Source organism: Mus caroli, unplaced genomic scaffold (assembly GCF_978045245.1).
Source record: "Mus caroli unplaced genomic scaffold, Mus_caroli_1 scaffold_6, whole genome shotgun sequence".
Lineage (NCBI taxonomy): Eukaryota > Metazoa > Chordata > Mammalia > Rodentia > Muridae > Mus > Mus caroli.
The window spans coordinates 109,132,152-109,157,316 of NW_028227261.1; the positions used below are offsets into that span (position 1 = coordinate 109,132,152).

The 25,165-nt window shown below is 45.9% G+C and overlaps 1 non-coding gene and 1 pseudogene across 1 annotated transcript; one reads left to right on the top strand and one right to left on the bottom strand.

Moving 5' to 3' along the window:
• The first annotated feature begins 369 nt into the window (after window positions 1-369).
• On the top strand, window positions 370-2,084 carry LOC147004329 (G2/mitotic-specific cyclin-B1 pseudogene; annotated as a pseudogene).
• An 8,029-nt stretch (window positions 2,085-10,113) lies between these two features.
• Window positions 10,114-10,216, bottom strand: LOC115030905 (U6 spliceosomal RNA). The gene has a single exon (XR_003836508.1). It is a non-coding gene; the product is annotated as a U6 spliceosomal RNA (small nuclear RNA).
• Between the last annotated feature and the right edge of the window lie 14,949 nt (window positions 10,217-25,165).

The following is a 25,165-nucleotide window of genomic DNA, read 5'->3' on the forward strand; positions in this document are numbered from 1 at the left end:
CAAATTCTCTATTCCCTATTTCTTTTTCTACATGTGATTTTTCCCTATGTTTCACCACCCTCCCAGAGTAGCCCAGAAGCCTCCTCAGCCTTGTCTCAGAACACAGCAACTACACCAAACAACCATCAAGCACTTCCTTGGACCCCTGTGCTAAGCACCTCTCACAGACCAGCCCCCAGCCTGGAAGGTGGTTGGGCCATACTCAGGGGTCTCAACCAGCTTGAGACAAGAAGATGGAGACTTCTGGGGCTCCTATGCCTCCAAAGTCCACCCCTTAGGGAATCCTAGTCACAAAGAACCTCAAGAATTGTTTCCTCGGGCGTGCTGCGGAGGAACGGCTGTTAGTGTTTAGCTGTGGATAGCCAGAGGTTAGGGTGTCTTCTCGGATAGGGGAACCTCTGCTTTCGGAGGAGCCATGGTGCTCAGGGTCACTAGGAACACGAAAATTAACACAGAAAATAAGGCCAAGGTCAGTATGGCAGGCGCCAAGCGTGTGCCTGTGACAGTTACTGCTGCTTCCAAGCCCGGGCTGAGACCGAGAACTGCTCTTGGAGACATTGGTAATAAAGCCAGCGAAGAGCTACAGGCAAGAGTGCCTCTGAAACGGGAAGCGAAAACGCTAGGTACTGGAAAAGGTACTGTTAAAGTCCTACCAAAACCTGTAGAGAAGGTGCCTGTGTGTGAACCAGAGGTGGAACTTGCTGAGCCTGAGCCTGAGCCTGAACATGTTAGAGAAGAGAAGCTTTCTCCCGAACCTATTTTGGTTGATAATCCCTCTCCAAGCCCAATGGAAACATCTGGATGTGCACCTGCAGAGGAGTATCTGTGTCAGGCTTTCTCGGATGTAATCCTTGCAGTGAGTGACGTAGACGCAGATGATGGAGCGGACCCAAACCTCTGTAGTGAATATGTGAAAGATATCTATGCTTACCTCAGACAACTGGAGGAAGAGCAGTCAGTTAGACCAAAATACCTACAGGGTCATGAAGTCACTGGAAACATGAGAGCTATCCTCATTGACTGGCTAATACAGGTTCAGATGAAATTTAGGCTGCTTCAGGAGACCATGTATATGACTGTGTCCATTATTGATCGGTTCATGCAGAACAGTTGTGTACCCAAGAAGATGCTGCAGCTGGTTGGTGTAACGGCCATGTTTATTGCAAGCAAATATGAGGAGATGTACCCTCCAGAAATAGGTGACTTCGCCTTTGTGACTAACAACACGTACACTAAGCACCAGATCAGACAGATGGAGATGAAGATTCTCAGAGTTCTGAACTTCAGCCTGGGTCGCCCTCTGCCTCTGCACTTCCTCCGCAGAGCATCTAAAGTCGGAGAGGTGGACGTCAAGCAGCACACTTTGGCCAAATACCTCATGGAGCTCTCCATGCTGGACTACGACATGGTGCATTTTGCTCCTTCTCAAATTGCAGCTGGGGCTTTCTGCTTAGCCCTTAAAATTCTTGACAACGGTGAATGGACACCAACTCTGCAGCACTACCTGTCCTACACTGAAGAATCCCTGCTTCCTGTTATGCAGCACCTGGCTAAGAATGTAGTCATGGTGAACTGTGGCCTTACAAAGCACATGACTGTCAAGAACAAGTATGCAGCATCTAAGCATGCTAAGATCAGCACGCTGGCACAGCTGAACTGTACACTAGTTCAGAATTTGTCTAAGGCCGTGACAAAGGCATAACTCCAATGGACTGCTACGTCTGCAGATGCAGTTGGCACCATGTGCCGCCTGTACAAGGATACCTACCGTGTTTACTTGCTCTTCAATAAAGGTTGTGACTTCTCATTTTACATAGCTTAACTCATTTGAATGTTGCTTCTGAGTTTAGGCTAACGGAAGTTGTCGAATTTAGGAGTATATTAAAAACTACATCTAGTTTTAACAGTGGATCCAACTAATGTATATATCTGTAGCCTATATGTCTATATACATCCTTCACTGTGTGTCCTTATATCATCATGTCTTCTGCCTCGCTCTAGTTTAAACTCTAAATCTACCAACTAGTCCTTTGTTCCATTTTCCAGTGGTTGCCACCTTTAACCACTGTCTCTTGGGTTGTCAACTTTCAGATCTGAAACCAAGTAACTTTTTTATGTAATTATTTATTTGTTCTTAATTGGAAAATAGAATGTTCAAAATTAAAGGTGTGTTTTAAAAAGAAAAAAAAAGAATTGTTTCCTCTAAGCATGACTTCATGTCTAGTACGTTTCCACAAAGCGTCTTTTCCAGTCTTTGGGTTATAATTTTAATCCCCTCATACTAATGTAGCAGTATTCATGAAAGAGCATCACAGTTGGGGGTTCTGGGTTATTTGGTAGAACGTTTACTGAGACACGACAGCACACACCTGTAAGCCCAGCACTTGGGAGGTGGAAGCAGACAGATCAGGAGATCAAGATCATGCTGGACCACACACACAGCAGCTATGGGGCCATCCTGTGCTACATGAGACTCTAGGCTTAGATTTTTTCAAAACCTACTTTATTTAGTGTTCTTAAATGCTTCAACCTTCTAGCCCACTGACCAGAGAGGTAGGGGAGAAAGGTGGACCTGTTTAAAATTAATTCCTTGGCGGTGATTTCGTTCTTCCTTGTCAGGATACCAGCAGTCCAGTTCAATAGCAAACACCACACATGAATCAGTAGCAGTAGCAAAATCCAGCAGAAACAGCAAGGCTCCACCGAATCGGCATGAGTCAGCAGAAGAGGCCAGAATCAGTCGGAGTACCACAAGAAGTTCTTTGGTGAGTTTCTCTCTCCAAAGTGAAGAGCAATGAAAACCAGCAAAGACCAGTGAAGACCAGTGAAGACCAGCAAAACGTTGCCGGGTGTAGCACAGCAAGAGCATCCTCTCACTGTCTGTGTGGTTCCATTTCTATTCTTTCTAAACATCACAGACCCTCCCAAGCGTCAGTTTTCAGCAAAACATCACACGCCCTCTCACAAGACAGCTTCCAGAGGAACATCACGTGATGCAACTGCGTTGGAAAGAAACCAGAAATTTCCACTTCGTGAGATCATATCTCAATTAATAAATAAATAAAAAGAATTAAGTGACATTTCCCAGAGTAGTTCTTTTGCTCCCTGTTTCTGCTTGCTCCACTCTTTGAGTTGTGTTTTTACTGATTTGGACTAATTGGGTCAGAACCATAGTCTTCCAGTCCTCTCCTCAGTATGCAGACCCACAGGTCGGAAGCTTGTCAGGAGAGTCTCCATCAGTTGTTGTACCCAGCAGGTCAGTCCTCTTCCTTCCTCTTTCTCTCCGAATATTAACATAATTTTATACAGCATTCCCCAAGCAGAGTTTTCATTGTAATTAATTGCTTTTTGCTCAAAGTGACCTGGTGAAGATATTAATTCATACAAAGAAAATTATATTGAAGAACTGAGCTCAGTTAACTTTGCTCCCGATCGCTATGGAACAAGCGGTTCATCTGAAGGAAAACAAAGGTCTCCATGATGAACAATGTTTGCTTCACTGAAAAAACAAAAAGCCATTCAATAAAAGGGCAACCCTATTCTCACGCGTGCCTCTGGGTGAAGGATTTATGGGTAAATATTTTCTTGAAACTAATACTCTTCTGGACTTCTTTTCTTTTCTTTTCTAAGATAAGTCCTTGAAAACCCCTGGTGGTCCTGGAACTTGTGACATAGACAAGGCTAGCCAAAAACTTATATTAACCTGCCTCCCGAATGCTGGGATTAAAGACATGTGTCACCAAACCTGGCAAATGTACTGTTTTTAAAAACATAAGCATGTGTTATTTTTATACGGAAGCGGGGTGGGGGGGGGCGGGGAGTACAGAAGATGGTGAATGGTGAGGTTAGGAGCCATGTCTAGCATGTTACCTGCCCTCCCACACCTTTTCCTGGAAAAGACATCAGAGCAGAGGGAGGAGGAAGTTGTCACGGAGGTGCTCTCCCCATCAGCAGATGGGAGTTCAGAAGCTGCACGACTTGCCCATGGTCACAGTCATGACAAAAATCACAGCTGGTGCGTGTGGCTCTAGGATATCTGGTTATCTGTCCTTAGAATGTTCTCTACTTTCTCAATGCTCAATTATGATAAATTAGAGACTTCTATAAGTCATTCTAGGAACACTCCTCCTAATGTAAAACTTGGTGCAAGGCAACAACCTCACATTCCATGGAGATGGCCATTAGAACACACACACACACACACACACACACACACACACACATCTAGGAGAAAGAGACAGAGACAGAGGCAGAGACACAGAGAGGTCTTGATATGAAAAGCTTTGTGCTCTGTTGGAAAATGTTTTGGCCTCTGTGACTAACAATGTCATAATTCTCCTCCAAAATTAAAAACTAGAAATAGCATAAAAGCCAGCAATGCCTTTTCTAAGTATATTTCCCAAAGAACTGAGGACAGGGTCTCAAGAGATGGGACCCATGTTCACAGAAGCAGTGCCAACAATCACCAAGAGATGAGCTCAAGCCACAGGTCCATTGAGAGGTGAACAGACTCTGCTGTGCACCCACTGGAGTATCAGTCAGCTCTAGCAAAGCTAGGTGTGGTGGCCATACCTGTAACCTCAGCACTTGCGTAGGTAGGACAATTGCCCTTGGTTCAAGGCCAGCCTGTACTATATACAGTAAGTTCCAGGCTATAGCCTGTTCTCAAAAATTAAAAGAAAGGGGACAGGAAAAAGAAAGAAACGGAGAAAGAATGAGATTCTGATTTACAGCAGGAGCAGTAATATAGATGAGTCTTAAACACATTATGCTGAGAGAAGTAGGAACTGCTACATGGCTCGGCTTATGTAGGCAAATCAGTAGACGCAGAGTTAGAGGGTAGTTTCCAGAGGGAGCTGGTAGTTACAGCGAGGCCTGTGGGAAGGAAAGAGGAGCTACTATTTAATGAATACACTATTGCAGGTTAGCAAGAAGAAACACTTGCAAAGTAAAAGAAACATTTAGCAACACTGCATTGTACATTGAAGAAGGGTTGGGATGGTGGGGTGTGGTAGGGTACATCCTTATTTCTAGCATTCACAAGACTGAGGCAGGTAGATCTCTGAGTTCCAGACCAGCCTGGCCCACAAAAAGTGTTCCTCACCAAAGCTACCTTTTTTTTTACCCTGTCTCAAAACAAACAAACAAACAAAACAAAAAAACCCAAAAAACAAAAAACAAAAACAAAAACAAAACAAACAAACCAAGAATGGTTTAAAATTGTATTATGCAGTTTCTATCACAGTTTTAAGAGGAAGGCTGAGGATGTGGCTCAGGATACCGTTTTTGCCTAACATGCAAGAGACCTTGGCTTTGGCTTTGGCCTTGGTAATTTCTACCCATTAAAAAGTCCAGGTTGAATAAATGATCAGCCATTGTAAACTTATTCCATGAACTTGAACTACAGTTCTCTAATGGCTTAATGGCTCCCTCCATCCTCCATGATCACATCAGTTACTTCCTATAACACCTATGGCAAGACCAGGCTAGTCATCGGACAAGGAGGCCCCACAGTCTAAGTGGCCTGCCATGAAGACTCTCTAACTCCTGGATGGAAGCCCTTAGTAGACAATGGTAGCCTCTGAGCTTTGCAGGTTTAAGTTTTATATAGAGGAAGATGGAGTCAGTCCATGATGAAGAAAGGAAGGCCAGGGGTACAGGAGACTGGAGACTGGGTGTACTTCCACAGGCTTATAATCCCCTCATTTGGGCAGTAGAGTTAAGAGGATCAGAAGTTCAAGGTCATTCTTGAAACACAGCAAGTTCAAGGCCAGCCCCAGTTAATGAGACCCCTCCTAACCATACACACACTCACACACACACACACACACACACACACACACACACACACACACACACACAGTCCCTGTAGGGACCTTATCTTCAGGGTGAACCCAGAGCTGCCACAGGCTCAGGTGTTTCGTGTTTGTCTTTGGTTGTTGTGGGTTTTTGAGGTGCTGGGGATTAAAACCAAGACCTTAACATCTGTCTGTCTGTCTGTCTGTCTATTCCTATACCTAGATCTATCGAGTGCATTTGAGTTGTTCCCAGTGTAGAAGGAGGAACAAGCTAAGAGCAAGTAAACATAAACTAACATAGGAAAATAAAATATTGTGAAGCAAGAGGCAGAGAATACAAAGAAGGGATTTGTGGAAAGAAAAAAAGACCGTCATAGAAATGTGGCTCCAGATCTCAGTAGGTAAGGCTGAGATGAAGCTAAGGCTGAGACATGCCTTCTGCAGGTGGCACTGACAACGGTGGAGCCCGTGGGAATTAGGAGGCCCCCAGCTCCTAGCTTACAGTCTCAGAGAAAATTCATGACGACGACGACAGATTTGAATTTCAAATAAACACCAAGTGCATTTTTAGCGTTAGTATTTATTTCCCAGATGCACTCAACAGCAACTGTAGACAAGGAACTGAACATATATATATATATATATATGTATATATATATATATATATATACACACACACACACACACACACACACACACACACACACGGGCTCCTACACGGTCACTTGCTGCATCTGGCCACCCTCCCCTGAGGTGAGGACAACTCTTCCCAGCCTGACAGTAGGCCAAACTCTGTGTGTCCCCTCTGACCTAGTTTCTGGGTTGTCACCTTCAAGAGTCATTAGACATTCTTGACTTTGGGTTTAGAAGGACCTTAGGAATGCCAGCAGGTTGTCAAGTGCCACTGTGCTGCTAACAATCCCTCTCCCCAGCCCCCAAACAGAGATGAAAGGGAAACGGCTCCTTTGTTCGTGTTCTGGAAGGTGACAGTGTCGTCCATTTTTATATTGGCTTCTTTATCTTTTTGAGGTCAAAACTCCCCATACACACAAACCCTGGCCTTAATTAGCATTACGGTGGGAGGACTCCACTCTCTTCCTGGCCTCATGGTTGGTGTGTGTATGTGTGAGAAACACCAGCTTAATCAAATCTCTGCAAACAAGAATGCTTGTGGAGGCATGTCCTGAGGGTAGACCCAGAGATGCTACAGGCTGGAAGTGTTTCATATTTTTTGGTTGTTGTGAGGTGCTTGGGATCAAAGCCAGGGCCTCATATATACTAGGTAAGTGCTCTACCACTGAGCTACACTACCCCAATACCTGCCCCTCCCTCCTCCACACACACCCCCGCCCCCATCCGACAACTCTTAGGACTTCTCTAGCTTCCTCCCAGGCTGGACTGTTAAAGCGTCAGGACAGCCACAACAAGCAAAGTTGCTTAAACTTCACTATAGCAGGACGTGGTAACCTACAACCAAGTCAGAAGATAGGGAACTAGAAGGCGGTGCTTAAGACCCTCCCTTCGTCCATAAAACATGTCAGGCAAAGTCATTTCATGCCCCAGCGTCTGTGCACTGTTCCAGAAAGTTACACCTATTCATCTCTCTCAAAAAATGTTTATGGGGGAAAAATGTTTGTGAAGCGACGTCATCCCCAGGAGAAAACTAACTCTCAGGTGAGATGCTCCCCTTTGTGGGACATCTGCTTCTGTGGAAACCTTGACAATGGGGCCGGTGCTTGACAATGGGGCCGGTGCTTGACAATGGGGCCGGTGCTTGACAATGGGGCCGGTGCTTGACAATGGGGCCGGTGCTTGGCCTGAAAGCACCAGGCAAAGGTAGTTTTGGAAAAACAAATCCCAGAGGCAGAGAGACCTAAATGTCTGCATGTGTGACCACTCCTAAAATGGATTTTCTGAGATTAAAGGAGAGAGGGAGGGGGACTCTTTTCTTGTTGATGCATTTAAAGCTTCCAGGCTCAGGCCAGACAACACCAGCCAGTCAGAATAGCTGAAGGAAATGATAACCCCACACACCAAAACCTATTTCAGCCTCCTTTAAGGGCTGAGGCTCTACAAGACTCTCAAAAGCCATCCTTCGAAGCAAAAAGGCATTCTGGTTGACTCTGAAACAGAACAAAAGTTTCCTAATGAAATGGAACTAAAAGCCAGGAAATCCCACCTTGTGTCAGCTCTAGAAACTGTTTGATTTAGCAAGAATAATTTTTTTTTTGCAGCTGTTATATTTGAAAACAATTAGTGGTCTCATCCGCATCAAGGAACTCCTCAGAAATTATAACCACTGGAAATTAAATTAGCAAAAATTGTCTCGAAGTGAACTACAAAAATGCCCCCAAACCTATGTTAAGAGAAAAATTAATCACATTTGCAGCAGGCTGTGGGGCTTTGCTGAGCTATGGAGTGTGTCTAAAAGTTGGACTGCCTTGGCTGTTACAAAGGTTTTTGAACAACACTGAACCAATGGGTCAGGGCCCATAAGAAGTTTTAATGAGAGCAGCTGCACCCAGGAAGGGGTAATGAAGAAAGGCTTTTGCGAGCATCTGAATTGATTTATTCAAGCCACCCTAGAGACCACTTAAGCTGGAAGGCCCCTGATTATCACTGAGTCCCATGCAAAGGTAGGGCAGGCCTCTGGGTCTCTAGACACCAATCCTTTTTGTGTAAGTGGGATAAGACACCTGAGACTCAGAGAAGATGAGGTCACTGCTTAGGTCACATTCAAAGCACTAACCAGGGGCACAGACTTGGGGATACAGGACCTACAAGCTTAGGAATGAGACTCTCAGATTCCTAGACCCCAGACTTTACCTTCCTCACTATAGACACAGACTTCTTCCCCTCTGCTTTCTTTACTAAGGTCTCATCCCTTTGTCTCTAAAGTTTAGCTGAAGCTTTTGAAGGTCACTTGCCACATTTTAAGAACTACTTTGGGGTATGTGATGTATTCACACATGTGTTGCTGGCAAGAATACCCTGTGTGTTGAACACAGAAACCAGAGGACATTGGGCATCCTTCCTCTATTTCTCTCATCTTATTGGGGGTGGGAGGACAGTGTCTCTCATTGAACCTGAAGCTCCCTGTTTTTGCAAAGCTAGCTCCTGGGACCTTCCTGTCTCCATCCCGTAGTGCTAGGGTTACAGGAAAGTATGGCCATTCACCCATTTTATATGGGTGCTGGGGATTTGAACTCATGCCTTCTCGATTCCATAGGTGATACTCTTACCCACTGAGCTGGCTCCACAGCGTTATTCTGCTTCGTTATTAGAGTCCAGCTCATATTCTTAGACGACTATTGACCAGGCACCTGTCGCCAAACCTTCTGACTAGAAGTTTACCCATTTCTTTGGTAAATCACCCAAGCCAAGGTCTCTGCCTTCCAGGACTCAGATAGCCTACTGGATGACCCCCATAGCTGCCACAGGGGGCTTTGCACTGGGACATGCCCTCTGCCTCCCCGTTGTGTCCACAAGAGAGCAGCATGGCTGCGACTTGGGCGGGCCTACATGTGCCAAGCACATTTAGAGTTATCTTGACTATTTTTTCTGGAAAGGCTTCCTTATTCCTGGTTGCCGGTATGTGGGTGGCATCCCCTTCTTCACTCCTACTCCTCCAATTAATTGCCCCTGGTAACTTCAGCTTCCCCATGGGGCAGTCAATCCTTCAATTCCTAAGCAGTGAGCATCAGTCAAGGGTGATAAATCTGGGAAGGGGGAACACAGAGGGGATGTAAGTTGTAGTTCATGATAAGAAATCAAAACACTCCCACAGGTATGAATCCCTGAGTTGGAACCCCTGGTACTGCATAAACATACCACAAAGACCCTCATCTGTGATTTCAACACTGGAGGGATGGAGGGTGAAGGATCAGAAGTTCAAGCTCAGCTACACAGTAAATCTGAAGCCAGTTGGGCTACACAAGACCTTGTCTAAAAATAAGTAAGTTAATAAATTAATGAGTATGACTGAGCTTTGTGCTGTTCCAAGAACTTTAAGAATTCAGAGCTGGGGTGGGGAGTGAAGGTGGTAGGCCTCTACAGAGAACATATTTTACAGTCTTTGGAAGGCAAGAAGTATTGCGAAAACAAATGGCAAAAAAAAATGCATTTGAAAAGAAACAGGCAGTCAGAAGTAAGATGAATAGGACGGCTAAGGGACACAGTACAGCAGTATAGCACTTGCCTAGCGAGTGTAGGGTGACAGGCAAGTAGGTGACAGGTAGGGTTTGACTGCTGTGAACAGACACCATGACTAAGGCAACTCTTTAAAAAAAAAAAAAAAATATATATATATATATATATATATATATCATGCTTCATGAATTAGCAAGTAATTCTTGTGCAGGGGCCATGTTAATCTTCTCTGTATCATTCCAATTTTAGTCTATGTGCTGCTGAAGCAAGACCCAAGGCAACACTTATAAAAACATTTAACTGGGGCTGGCTTGCAGGTTCAGAGATTCAGTCCATTATCATCAAGGTGGGAGCATGGCAGCATCCAGGCAGACATGGTGCAGGAGGAGCTGAGAGTTCCACATCTGCCTCTAAAGGCCACTAGCAGAATACTGGCTTCCAGGCAGCTAGGATGAGGGTATTATAGCCCACACCCACAGTGACACACCTACTCTAACAAGGCCACCCCTTCTAACAGGGCCACTCCCTGGGCCGAGCATATACAAACCATCACAGGCCCTGGGTTTGTTCCCTAGAATGACACAAACAAAACCAACTACAGCTAAAGCTGTACATCCCCAAGGAGCTAAAGAACCCTAAGACAGATGATAAAAAGAAGATGGAGTCCTTGTTATTTTTCCTTCTTCCTATTTAAACCCTTTGTCAGTCCTCTCTGCAATGCTCTGCCCTAAAGTTTTACTCTAAGACTTATATGTTCATCCTCATCCTCTTCTTCCTCCTCCTTCCCCCATTCCCCTGCAATTCTTCAGCCCTTTTGTTGCAAGTGACAGAAATCCAACTTCGGGCTGGTGAGATGGCTCAGTGGGTAAGAGCACCCGACTGCTCTTCCGAAGGTCCAGAGTTCAAATCCCAGCAACCACATGGTGGCTCACAACCATCCGTAACGAGATCTGGCGCCCTCTTCTGGAATGTCTGAAGACAGCTACAGTGTACTTACATATAATAAATAAATCTTTAAAAAAAAAAAAAAAAAAAAAAAGAAATCCAACTTCAATGAGCTTAGGTGCAAAATAAATGGATAGGCTGAAAACAGCAGAGGATGTGAAGGCAAAGGTAAGCAATGCAGCAAGGCGGGGACAGGAGCATCCTGGAACAGGAGCATCCTGGAACAAGGAACTCAAAGAAAGGTGAACCTGAGAGCAGCGGGAAGAATAAGACATTTTGGTATATCGCCTTTGACTCAAGAACTGCTGCCAAATTATGTTGGCTATTGATCAGGTGATCTGGGAGAGTCTTGGCTTATATTACACATGATCTTACAAAGCTGGCAGCATCTATAATAACAAAGGAAAAAACCAGGCCCTAAGAGTAGTAAGTGATACTTACAATGGCCCAGAGATGGGAGCCAGGACTTAAACTTAATGTTGCTTCGTAGCCTATGTTCACTGCAGCCCAATGCCCCTCTTCTACAACAGGTCCTTTAATAATAACATGAAGGGCCAAACCCAATCCAAACCTGACAGGCAGAGTTGGGACATCAGAAAAACAAAGCCATTATCCCTCTTCCATGAAGCTCAAGGAGCCATGAAAAACTGGGGATGTGGAGAGAGGGCGGAACTGACATCTATAATCCCAGAACTCCTGTGGGAAAGGAGAGGTGGAGAGTAGTCAGAAGCTCACCAGCTATCTAGCTTGGAGTTCCACGCCCAATGAGAGACCCCGCCTCAAACAAGAAAGTAGAAGGCAGGAGCCGACACCCCATGCCTGCTTGATGTGGGTCCCTTGAATGTGAGGAAGTTCTTCCTGGCTCTTCATGAGGTTACCTCAGGGTGCTAAAGTCCGGATGATTGATAATCAAGAGCCACCAAAGCCACTGGTGGTAGTTTGAACAAGAAGGTACCCTCCCCCCCACCCCCAATGGAGTGTCACTGGAAGTGGGCTTAGAGATTTCATAAGCCCAAGCCAGGCCCAGTCTCTGTGTGTGTGTCTCTGTCTCTCAGTCTGTCTCTGTCTCTGTCTCTCTGTCTCTGTCTCTCTGTCTCTATCTCTCTCTCTCTCTCTCTCTCTCTCTCTCTCTCTCTCTCTGTGTGTGTGTGTGTGTGTGTGTTACAACTTGTGGATCAGGTGTAAGCTCTCAGCTACTTCTCTAGCACCATGCTTCCCTACTTGCCACCCCCACCCCACACTATGATGATAATGGATCAACCCACTGAGACTGTAAGCCCCCAATCAAATACTTTCTTTTATAAGAGTTGCCTTGGCTGCTGGTGGTAGTGGCTCACACCTTTAATCCCATCACTCGGAAGAGAGAGAGGCAGGCAGATCTCTGAAGCCAGCCTCGTCTACAGACCGAATTCCAGAATAGCCAGGGCTATACAGAGTGTAAGGGAGAAATAACTTTGGAGATCTGGACAATGGGTTTTTATGGATCTTATGGTGGGAATTGGGTGGAGGCCAAGGCTGTCTTTATTGAGATTGGTCATTTTGTGAACATCTTGAAGGATTCAGTAGGAGACCATACATTTCATGGATGCTCTCCTGGCCCAACCAGAGAGCTACTTGTCCACTAATGGGAGGGGCCACATGAACTATGTGTCTACTTTCAAATGATCCATCATGGAGTCTGTTTTTGCTGCCGGAGGGAAGCAGGCTCCTGTCTTTGGAGTACCTAGGGCAGAATCATGTGAAAATGTAGGTTCCCCTCGAGCTACAATGAGCCAGCTTCCTTGGAGTGGTTTAGGCACCGCTGACTTACACTGTGGGCTGAGGGAGCTGTGCCACTTTATATAATAGCAAAATTGGTCTGTTGGGAAAGCAAATTCCTGAGGTCAGTGCCTAATAATAACATAAAACGGCTATACCTACCACAAAAATGTCTGCAAATGGGAGCAAGTGGAAATAGCCATGGAGTTTATATGTTAATAAAAGACTATGCCTTAACAAGAAAGTGGAGCTTCAGGCTGGGCTTTGGGAACTCAGACTCAAAGCATACGAGAGAAATTCTGCCAGGCTTCCAAAGAGAGCATTTACTCCTGTTGGGTAACGGTTTCCTGTGAGATTGAAACGCTCTATTTTGCTGGGAAGCTCCTAAAGCAGGAAGGTAAACGGCTCAAAAGAGCTTCAGGAAGTCCCTGAAACTCACCAGATTCACTAGCTCCTTCCCTGCCAGAGTAAGCAATAAAAGCCAGAGTCTCCCTCAGAGGAAGTGAAACTGAGTTGCAAAGAAGACTCTCAGCAAGAAAAGTTGCAAAAGACAGAGAACAGGCCAGCTGCCCAGAAGAAACGGAAACCAACCAAGCTGCCCGAAAGAGACTTAGACCAACTGAGGCACCTGGAAAGGACACTCTGTAACCTATGGAGCTGCCTGCAGGCTGTGCAGTGTGCTCCAGGTCCCCAGATGTGCGAGCTGTCACCAGGCTGGGGTGGGTTTTGATAATGCAGCTGTCTTTGAGTCGTTTCTGCTCCTGTAAGTAACTCCTCATCCGTATTCCGGTAAGTAACCCCAATGAAACTCACTGGTACACCAAGCTGGACTCTGACTGTATCCTATACTTTGGTCTGTAATGGGTTCCCTGCCTGGGGAGAGTAGATGTGTGTGTAGTGTCTCTCTAGGAAAAGTTTTGTCACACAACATCTAGAGACCTCAGATTGGCTACTTTCTGCACCTTAGGACACTATAGAGTTGAAGTGGCTCTAATGCCTGAGCACCCAGGCTGGAGAGATGGCTCAGTGGTTAAGAGCACTGGCTGTTCTTCCAGGGGACCGGAGTTTAGTTCTCAGCAACCACATGGTCGTTTATAACTACCTGTTACTCTAGTTCCAAGTCTGACACCTTCTTCTGGACTTCCTGGGCACTGCGCACACATGGTGCACAGATGTATATGCAGACAAAATATATAAAATAAAAATGAATCTTTAAAAACATTATACATACATACTAAAGCCTGATGATCTCAGTGTGATTCTTGGAGCCCTCGTGAAGGTGAAAGGACACAGCTGACCCCACCCAGTTGTACTTTAACCTCCTCATGTACAACATGGCAGGAACCCAGCACACCAGCAATCTCTCTGTCCTTCCCGCATGTGGGTCCCGGGGATTGAACACAGCACTGGTGACAAACACCTTCACTTCTGAGTCATCTGTTCTAGTTAGGTTTGGGGAGGGGGTGATAAAACACTAACCAAAAACAACTTGGGGCAGAAGAGGGTTCATTTCATTTCACAGTTCATCGATTGAGGGGAGTCAGGACAGGAACTCAGGGCAGAGACAGAGAGGCAGGAACTGAAGCAGAGGCCATGAAGGAGTGAGTGCTGCTCACTGGCTTGCTCTCCTGGTTTGCTCAGCTGTCTGACTTTCTCTCTCTCTCTCTCTCTCTCTCTCTCTCTCTCTCTCTCTCTCACACACACACACACACACACACATGTAAAATTTTGAAAAATTTAAGGAATCTCTCAACCCACCATCGCTGGAAAGCAAAATCAAACAAGTAAACCCAAATAGCAGCTGCCTTCTCCGGAGAGGAACAAGCAGCATCTACAGCATCTTGTCAATTCCCAGCATCAGAAACTCTGATCACCCAAGATAGCTCCTGGTCCCCATCCTCTGCACAGTGTCCAGCAGCCTCACCGTGATCTTGGGATAAGCACTGTGTCCGATGCCACTTGGATGAGGGATGCTGAGGGAGATCATATAGCCCCTTAGTGCATGTTTGGTTTAGAAGACGGGTAGGTCCCACCCTGTACCAGCCCTCGGCTTCAGACCATGTGACTCAGGGAGTTCCCTTGGAATCCTAAAATGTGAGTTTCAGACTAGCTTCTTCTCACTCACAGGACACATCTATCCCCAGGGTATGAGTTATCCCAGCTGGCTCAGTATCTAATACCAAGCCCTAGGAAGGAGAAGGGAGAGTAGATTACACTATTTCCACCCACTTCAACCCCACCTACCTCCAACTGAGAGGGCCAGCAGACAGCCTTGTGAAATTTTCACTTACTCTGAGTGGGTTTTTTTTTCCACCCCATACGTTGGATGGTGGCAAGGTAAAAAAAAAAATTTAGTAAATAAATAGCAAAGGGTAGTGGGATAAAATCCTGCATGAAAAGTGGCTTTCAAACATTGTCTTTAAATAATTATGGACAAAGAGAATATAGAAATTTCATCAGAAGAACGTACTTAGATGGTTAAACATTGAAGAAATTACTTTCCCAAAGGGGTGTGTGTGTGTGTGTGTGTGTGTGTGTGTGTGTGTGCGTGGGTACACATGCATGTTTGTGTGGAAGTCAGCAGCTGGTGTCTTTCCTCCACAGCTCTCAATCTTTATGTCATTTTTAAATACTTTAGTTTTATTTTGTACAAATGAGTGTATATATGTGAGCATGGGCATGCCACAGCATGAGTGTGGGGGTCAAAGGGACATTTGTGAAAGTTGGTCTGGTCCTTCCCACATGTAGGTCCTGGGGATTGAACACAGCACTGGTGGCAAACACCTTCACATCTGAGTCATCTGTTCTAGTTAGGTTTGGGGAGGGGGTGATAAAACACTAACAAAAAACAACTTGGGGAGGAAGAGGGTTCATTTCATTTTACAAGTCTTAGGTCACAGTTCATCGATTGAGGGGAGTCAGGACAGGAACTCAGGGCAGAGACAGAAAGGCAGGAACTGAAGCAGAGGCCATGAAGGAGTGAGTGCTGCTCACTGGCTTGCTCTCCTGGTTTGCTCAGCCTGCTTTCCTATACAAACCAGGACCAGCTTTGCTGGGCTGGGCCCTTGAACATCAACCATGAATCAAGAAAATACATCACAGACCTGACTAAAGCCAATCTGATGGAGGCATCTTCTCAAATCAAGAATCCTTTTCACCAAACAATTCTAGTGTGTGTCAAGTTGACAAAAACTAACCTGCATGCCATCTCTCGAGGCCTTCGTGTTTAGTTTTTGAGGCGGAGTCTTTCACTGATCTGAAGTTCACTGATACAGATACAGTACGTGGTCAGTGAGTCCCACAGACCTGTCTCTCCTCCAGCACTGCGTTATAGGAACACACCGACTCCTCCCCAGGTTTTTTATTTTAAAGATTTATTTATTTTATGTATGTGAGTACACTGTAGCTGTCTTCAGACACACCAGAAGAGGGCATCAGGTCTCATTACAGAAGGTTGTGAGCCATGATGTGGTTGCTGGGAATTGAACTCAGGACCTCTGGAAGAGCAGTCAGTGCTCTTAACCACAGAGCCATCTCTCCAGCCCCCAGATGTACAATATCTTTATGTCTCTCTTTGTTTGTTTATGTTTTACCCCCCCCCTTCTCTCTTTTTCTTTTTTTCAGATGGGAGCTTATGCTGCCTAGGCTGTCCCCAACTTGCTATGTAGCTCAGGCTAGCTTTGAACTTTTTGATCCCCCTAACTCTATCTCTCGAGATTATAGATGTGTGCTATTGTGCCTGGGGTCCTTTTTCATCTGTTTCTGACAGTGTACACAAGGAACCTTGGGTGGGAAGTGGTGAGGGTCTAATATCTGGGCTACTCTGATGTTCAGGCAGGGAGGGGAGAGGGGAGAAAGTCTGCAGGGTTCTACAAGAATAAAAATCCTCTTCCACATGCAGAACATCTGGATTCTTGGTGGTGTGTTTTATTGAGGTCCAAGGTGAGAGCTCCTATTTAGAAGCCGCAGTTTGATGGTTCTCAATGGGATTCAGTCCCACACAATATTGCTCAGGGCCTAGCATTTGGCAGGCACTGAGAGAATCCCTGGGGTGGGTAGAAATGAATCATGTGAAGCCCCCACTGTCTATCCTCCAGACAGCTCTAGAGGACAGAAGGCACATAGTCTGGGCACCTGGTCTCCCCGACTAATCCATCTGTGGCTGAGACCCCATACAAGAAAACCTGATGGCACCACTCTCTAGAGTTGTGGATGCCTGTCTCAGCTGCAGCACAAAGCTGTTCCATTCCTGATTGCTGCTTACTTCTTAAAACAAATGCAGCGAACACAGCCTTCATTCCTCTACATCCCACTCTGAAGGCTGATTGCTGCCAGCCTCCCCTGGGCTTACTCTGAAACAGGACAGAAGCAATGTTTGCACCTTTCTCCTCCCCCTGAGACTTCCTGGGACTATATTTTCTCTACCTCTATCAGGCCTGGCTCTTTTCTGGACATGATCACTTCTTGGTCCATGAGCTCCACAGCTCCTTGTGCCAGGCCTCTAAGTTGTCTGACCCACACCCATGAGCCCATCCTCTCTGTCCTACTCCTGCTTCTTCCTGGCCTCACTAAAGTTATTGCTTATCCTCTTTTCCCCTTCCTTCCTTCCTTCCTTCCTTCCTTCCTTCCTTCCTTCCTTCCTTCCTTCCTTCTCTTCCTCCCTCCCTCCCTCCCTTCCTCCCTCCCTCCCTCCCTCCCTTCTTCCTTCCTTCCTTCCTTCCTTCCTTCCTTCCTTCCTTCCTTCCTTCCTTCTTGTTTTTTGGGTGTGTTTTGGTTTTTGGTTTTTCTTTTCTTTTCTTTTCTTTTTTTTTTCTTTTTTGGTTTTCCAAGACAGGGTTTCTCTGTATAGCCCTGGCTGTCCTGGAACTCACTCTGTAGACCAGGCTGGCCTCAAACTCAGAAATCCTCCTGCCTCTGCCTCCCAAGTGCTGGGATTAAAGGTGTGTGCCACCATGCCTGGCGGTTTTTGGTTTTTCAAGGCAGGGTTTCTCTGTCCTAGAACTTATTCCATAGTCTAGGCTGGCCTAGAACTTAGAGATCCACCTGCCTCTGTCTTCTAAATGCTGGTATTACATGCCTGTGCCACCACTGTCTGACTCCTTATCCTCAGTAAGTCTCAGATGCCCATGGTAACCTTCAAGATTGCTATCAGACTGACATTTGGGACTGAAATCCTGAAGTTGTTCTCCACTTACAATTTCAGAGATGCCCCTGCCCTTTCTTTGAGATGGGGTCTCACTACAGCCCTGAGTGGTCTGGAACTCACTACACAGATTGGGCCGGCCTTGAACTCACAGATATTCTGCCTACCTCTGTCTCCCCAGTGCTGGGATTACAGGCATGTGCCTTGCCAGGCCAACTGACAATCTCACAGATCTTGCTATAGTCATCAGTTGCAAGCAGTTTGTTCATAGAGACGCCTCCCAGCCCCACCAATCCCTGCCAGTCATTTGCTTCTCCAGCTCTTCTGGGATCTAGCCTTAAGTAAAGAACCCCATTTTGCACAAGGAACCTCCAAGATATTTTGGCCCTACTGACTCTTTGGCATACATCAGAATGATCTACAGGACCATGAGACTCCAGTTTCTAGTGCAGAGGATCTGAAGGGTTTTCCTCTTCAAGAATTTGCTTTTCTAATCTGTCTCAGGTTGGGGAAGGTGCAGGTCCAAGGTCCTCGGTTGGAAGCCACCATGCATTCTGATCTGTTTGTTTCAAACTTGACTGTATACTGTATGCAGTTAGGAAGTACAAAACAAAGACAGACAGACAGACACACACACACACACAGAGGGAGGGAGGGAGGGACAGAGGGAGGGAGGCAGACATGGTGCTGCAGGCTTGTAATCACAACACTCAAGAGATGGAACATAAAAAAGTGTAAGGTCATCTTTGGCTATATAGTAATTTTGAGGGTAGTCTTGGCTACATGAAACCTTATCTGACTCAAACAAACCACACCTGAAGTAGCCAATACAAATTCTGATCCAATGGTCTGGATTAAAACCAGTTCTTGCTGCTTCACAAGCTCTCTGGGTGATCCTAAGCCAGCACTGAACATTTCTGCTTTTGTCTGCGTCCTCAGTAGAGTCTGGCAACGGGGACTGAGTCTTCTCTGTCCCTAAAAGTGGACTTGGAGTTAGGTCGGGAGAAAAAAAAATAACACCCAGTAAAACCTGACGTTCAGACAAACAGCAAATGCTTGATGCCCCTAAGCATGCCCCAGCTAGTTGCTTTTCTAGATTATGTTCTCCTTACTCTTTGACCTCTCTGAACTACTGAATAAAAATCCTGGACTGGAGAGATGGCACAGCTCTTAAGGGCGCCTACTGCTCTTGCAGGGGACCCATGATTGGTTCCTAGCACCCACAATGGGTGGCTCACAACTGCCCATAACTCCAGCTCTGGGAATCTGCTGCCCCCTTTTGGGCTGAGAATACCTGCACAAGCACACATACATACACATAAATAAAAATAAGTCGAAAGGAAGAAAGATAGGCAACGGCCTGTCCGCTTCCATTTTACAGATGGGAAAACTAAGGTCCAGTAGTCCCATAGGGAATCAGACTATGGATCAAGGTAAGGGTTCGGGAGTCTTGAGCCCAGCCTGGAGTGCCTTCCTTCATTACACTTAGCAGCACTGGGCTGCATAATCTTCTTCAATAGAGGGTTGCTGTCATTTCGCTGCCAGGAGGTGACTTCAAAGGGGTCAGTGTGATTTATGTCTTTTCTGCTGCACCCGTCTTCACTTCTACCATCCCCTTTTATGCTGTCTGGAGGCATGATCCTATGGAGGGCTGTATCATTAATGGTCATCTCAGGGAGGGAGTTGGCTGGAAGTGGCACTGGCCAGAGACAGCTGCGAGCCAGAGCCCATAATTAGGTAACACAAGGACAAGTGGGATTTGGCACAAGCAAGCAACGGGCAAAGCATGTTGGGAGAGGCCCACTTAATTCACAGAGACACTTGGAATTAGTTGTAAATTCTCTGGGAAGAGATCAAGGCAGCGGCATAAACAGCTCAATTAAGCTGTCGGCTCAATACTCGATGCACAGTAATGGTCAAAACACAGCCTTTAATCTAGATATAGAGGATTATCTTCGGACTCGTAATGAGATTCCTAAGATTAGCTGTACCTGATGTGGAAGAAGTGGCTGGCTCAGTAATATCGCAAGGGACAGGCTTGCAAATCAGCAGGACTTGGACTTCTGGGGAAGGGGCTACTTGGAAACCACAACCTTCCTAGAGACCCCTCCCGATGCTGGGGAGGTAGGGATGAGTCACAGCCTGCTTCCTCTGTTTAAGGACAGGGTCTGGGAACAGAACCCCAGACGCATCTGCTTCAAAAACACAGCAAGTGAAAACAGTGTGGTACTGGCAGAAAAACAGGCATATCCGACCAGGGAACAGGATGGAGCGCCCAGAAATAAACCCAAGCCTCTACAGTAGCTTTCAACAAGGACATCAAGAATACAGAATGGAGAAAGGACAGCTTCTTCTATAAATGGTGTTAGGAAAACTGGATATCTATGTGCAAAAGAGTGAAATTAGACTCTTGTCTTATAACACACACATACACACACACACACACACACACACACACACACACACACCCCAAACTCAAAATAGATTAAAGGCCTAAATGTAAGACCAGAAACTATAAAAGCCTAATAGAGAAGGTCATTGGAATTGACCTTGGTAATGAGGTTTTTGGATGCTGCTCTAAAACAGCATTTCTCAACCTGTGGGTCACGACCCCCCTGGCAACCCTCAATCTCCCAAAACGTTTGCATTATGACTCACAACAGTAGCAGAATTACAGTTATGAAGTAGCAACAAAAATAATTTTATGGCTGGGGGTCACCACAACATAAGGAACTGTATTAAAGGGTCGAAACCCTAGAAAGGCTGAGAACTGCTGCTCTAAAAGCTCTGACCCTAAAAGCAAACATAAACCAAAGAGATGACATCAGACTGAAAATTCAGCCACTGCGCAGTGAAGGAAAGACTATGAAAAGGCATATGAAATTAGGGCCATCACATAGCCAAGCAATTCCTCTGCTGGTATAAATAAAAATGAAATGAAACTGTCTCCCTGTAAAGACATCTGCACTCCAGTGCCCATTTGCAGTATTGCTTACAACAAGCCGTGGTATGGACGTAGCCTGAGTAAGATGGTAATGATCAAACTGGGACACAGGGTGAGATGCTCTACCCAGGAGCTCTCAGGGGTTCAAGGCCAACTTTGGCTCCAGAGCAAGGTTTGAGGCTGAGTTGGGCTACATGAGATGCTGTCCCCAAAACAAAACAAAAGTTAGATGTGATAACATGTGGCTATAATCTGAGCACACAGCAGACAGAGGCAGGAGGATTGTCTGGGAGTTGGAAGCCTGCCTGGTCTACATAGTAAGCGCCAGACCAGCCACTGGCTCATAGGGTACATGTGAGACCCTGCCTCAGAGAGGTGTGGGGACAGGGAGCTCAGTCAGTGACATGCTTAATATACAGACATTGATGACTTGAGCCGTGGGTTCTCACAGTCCACGTCATAAGCCAGGCATTAGCAGTACATCCCTGAAACCTCAGTTCGAGGAGGCAGATGATCTCTCGGACTTGCTGGTCAGACACTGGGGTTGGATTGGCTCCAGGCTCAATGAGATACCCTGTCTCAAAAAAATAAAACCGAGAGTGATTGAACAAGACACTCCATATGGACTTCCTGCCTCCAAATGCACCTCACACATATCCCACACACATGTGCACACACAGGAACACACATGCAGAGAAATACACTCAGAGATCGTGCCAGCTGTTAACACAACACAGATGAATCTGGAAAACATAGAAATGCAAATATTACAAGATCTCACATAAATGTGAAATCTTTTTTTTTTTTAAGTAAAATCTATGGAAACAGGAATCAGGGTAGAGGCAGGGGCAGGAGAATGCCGTTAGAGGGTATCTATAATTGCATTTGGAGAGTAAGTCCAGGAGATCTAATGTCCAGGATGAGCATTAAAGTTAATATTGGAAGGTTGCTAACAGTCTAGGCTGTAGATGCTGTATGATGCAGACCCATAACCCCGGTTACTTGGGAAAAAACATTCCCCAGGGAAGTGCAACACATGTCTACTCACTCCAGATAAGGGAACTCATGACAGACCAAAGTTTGGATAACTCCAAAGACCAATTTGGCAGACCAATGAGTTTTACCAGCATTATTTACAGGACCATGGCTGAGATAGGAGCAGAAAAGACTCAAAGACAGCAGCGTCACCAAAGCCCACCCCAGCATGGATGACAGTTCACAAAAACTGGATCGTGGCGCCTGAAGACTGCACAATAGGCTGGAGAGTGTCCTTTCCAAGTGGCTTTGGTCTAAACCTCTGCCAGGCAGCTTAGCTAGTTTCTCCTTCTCCCCGACGCTGATCTGGTCTCAGGGTCTTCTTTGCAGCTCCGCTTGATTCCTTCAGTGCCTCAGTTGGTCTAAGCCTCCTCCAGGCTGCTTAGTTGGTCTCTGTTTCTTCCAGGCAGCTGGCCTGGTGGATCTTCGAAACTTTTCTTGCTAAGTGTTTTCTTTGCAGCTCAGTTTCACTCCCTCTGAGGGAGACACCCAGCTTTTATTGGTTACTCTGGCAGGGAAGGGCTAGTGAATCTGGTCAGTTTCAGGGACTTCCTGAAGCTATTTTGAGCTGCTTACTTTCCCGCTTAAGGAACTTCATTGAAGGAGGAAATGTTTCACAAGAGGCAGGAGGATTACAAGTCCAAGCCCTGCCTTGTCTTAAAATATAAAGTAAAAATAGGAGTAGGCAGACAGCTCAGTAGTAGAGGGAAAATAGACATGTCATGTCATGTATCTGAAATATATCTATGTATCACCCTGAGTTCGACATGTTCCCACCTCCAGGCCAAGAAAAGCCACTAGAAGACAGATACAGACAGGAATACTAAACTATAGCTCTTCTGCACAATTCACCCATCCATCCAACAGATAGGAATCATTTGTCTACCTACCATGTCAGACACTATTCTGGACATTGGAAATGGCAGTGAACAGAAGGGCAAAGATCCTCCAACCATATCAGGGCAAGATAAAAAGTAAACAAGAAAACTAAGTAAATATGCAGTGGATACGATGGAGTGGATGAGCAGGTGAGATGGATTTATTTACTCAAATAAATCGAGGAAGGGGCGACACCCAGTTCTGGGACCACACTTGTAGATAATGCTCTTAAGGGAGGCCTCACTGAGCATATGACATTTAAATAAAAACCTGAAGGACATCAGGAGTGAGCATGGGGTGGGGGTGGTACTGGGAATACAGTCTAAGCAGAGGAAGGGTCCAGGCAGCAGAGTAGCATCCTGGTAGTGCAGAGAGGAGAGGCTATGATAAGGGCAGGAACTCAGGCATGTGAGAGCTCATGGGCCACTGTAAAGATTTTTGGCATTTACTACTAGGGGGATGGGATTCAGTCTCCAAGATTTGAGCAGAGGAGGGACATAAGCAAACTTAGGTTAATGTTATAGGATGGCAGCTTCCATGTTGAGACAGAAATAGGAAAACTATGCAGTAATCCAGGCCAGAGACTCCTAACTAACTAATGGGATGTCTAAGTAGGAAGGAAAGGGTCAGGAGGCTGGACAGTTGCCACAGATCCGTGCAGCCAGCCAGACTCCAGCCCTAAACTTGTGTCTGTTATGCAGGTTGTGCGTATACGAGCCTCTGTAGTCTTAGGCATTTGAACACTTAGCCTCCAGTTGGTAGTGCTTGCTGGGGAGACGGAGGTAATGAGCCCTTGCTGGCGGAAGTATGTCACGGGCGGTAGGCTTGAGGGCAAAAGGCCTCCTGGCACTTTGCTCTCTTCTTTATGCTTGTGGCTCAAGATGTGAGCTCTCAGCTGCCCATTCCGGCTGCCACGCCTGCTGCTTACTGCTGTGCCTCCTAGCCTCCTCAGGGACTCATCCCTCTGGGATCATAAGACAAAATAATGCATCCCTCTTGTGAGTTGCCTTGGTCATGGTGTTTTATCCCAGCAATAGAAAAGAAACTAATTCATGTGTGCCTTAGCCACATATTCCCTTTAAATAACTCCTTTGTTTTTCAACTACAGTATTCCTGTCACCAGGCAAGGGCTGGTCAGTTTAACAAGTGGCCCAAGCCAGCGGTCTGGGAGTCCTGCAGAGTCCATTACCTAGCATTCTTCCATTACTGCAGCATTCGTTATTCATTCAACCAGAGCGATGGAGCACTTTCTGCGTACCAGATGTCATCCTGATGACATTTTTTTTTTAATATTTAAAAGCATGCATAGGCAAATGCAATAACAGGGTAAAAAAAGCTAAGCGGCTGCTCTGCCTACCATCTACTCACCCCACCAAGTGCGTCCTGCATGGGGCTCCCCCAAATGATCTTCAGGAAATGCAGGAAAAAAAATTAGGGAATTTCCTTATTTTAGCAAAGATCACAAGTGATCTTTTTAAAATTTCATTATTATTTTATATATATACTTAAAGATTTATTTATTATTATTCATAACTACACTATAGCTGTCTTCAGAAGCACCAGAAGAGGGAGTCAGATATCATTATGGGTGGTTGTCAGCCACCATGTGGTTGCTGGGATTTGAACTCAGGACCTTCGGAAGAGCAGTCAGTACTCTTACCCGCTGAGCCATCTCACCAGTCCCAGCAAAGCTCTTTCTAATGGGCAGCCCATCTTTGCCCTGTTACCCACCATTTCCCATACCTCACAAACCCTTAGATACTCACACTACCCTGCCCACTAGTTGCTCCAGGGGCTTCTCCCGTGTCCTGTCCTAAGTCTCTGCTTTGACTAGTGCTGAGACCTCTGCCTAAATCCCCCTGCCTCTTCCTGGATTTGTCTTGGGTGTTGTTTTGTTTTGTTTGAGATGAAGTCTCGAGTAGTTCCAATAGGCCTTAAAGTCACTCTGCAGTCGGGGATGCCCTTGAGTTGTCAATCTTCCTGCCTTCACCATCCAAGAGCCATTGCAGAAGGCCTAAGCGAGCTAAACAGCGGGAAAGACTATAGGCTCCACACTGAGCAAGTGAAGGGTGAGGTCCTTGAGGCCCGTTCATAGAGACAGTGGTCACCTACAGTGGCACCCTTGTAATATTAGTACTTGAGAAATGGAGACAGGGAGAAGAATTCAGAGATAGCGCGTTTGAGGCCAGCCTGAACTACATGATGCCCTGTCTTTAAGAAGAAAAAAAAATCAAAATGTCACTCATTGTTCAATGTAATCCCAGGTATCTTTTCAAAGTTCTTTCTACCACGGTCTTTTCTAGCCATTCTCCTGCCCTGCCCTTGTCTTGCCTTGTTTCAATTACTGGGAAGACACAAAACTGATATTTGAATTGTCCCAGTGCCTCTGAGGCCTCATATACAGACAGAAGATGGCCAGAAATATCCGAAAAACTATCTAAGCATGGTGGTGCACACCCAGTACTTGGGAGGCCAAAGCAAGGAAAGTGTGTCAAGTTCAAAGCCAGCTTGATC